A 332-nucleotide genomic window follows, 5' to 3' on the forward strand; every position below is an offset into this window, starting at 1 on the left:
TGGTGAAAGGCTAAGGGGAAGCAAGCTTGGATCTTCTCACTTAGCGGCAAGAGAGAGAGGTGCAAGCAGGGGAAATGCCAGACACTTATAAAACTATCAGATCTCATGAGAACCCATTCAATATCATGAAAACAACATGGAGGAATTCACCCCATGATACCATCAGCTGCCACTTGGTCCCTCCCTGGATACATGGGAATTTTGGGGATTATAATTCAAGATGAGAGGACATTTGCATGGGGACAGCCAAACCATATTAATTACTTATGTTAATAATTATTTATGATTGTGAATATACTGATGTTACATTAAAGATAAAATTTCTTCTTACA

This window comes from Colobus angolensis, unplaced genomic scaffold (assembly GCF_000951035.1).
Source record: "Colobus angolensis palliatus isolate OR3802 unplaced genomic scaffold, Cang.pa_1.0 Scaffold189, whole genome shotgun sequence".
NCBI classification, from domain to species: domain Eukaryota; kingdom Metazoa; phylum Chordata; class Mammalia; order Primates; family Cercopithecidae; genus Colobus; species Colobus angolensis.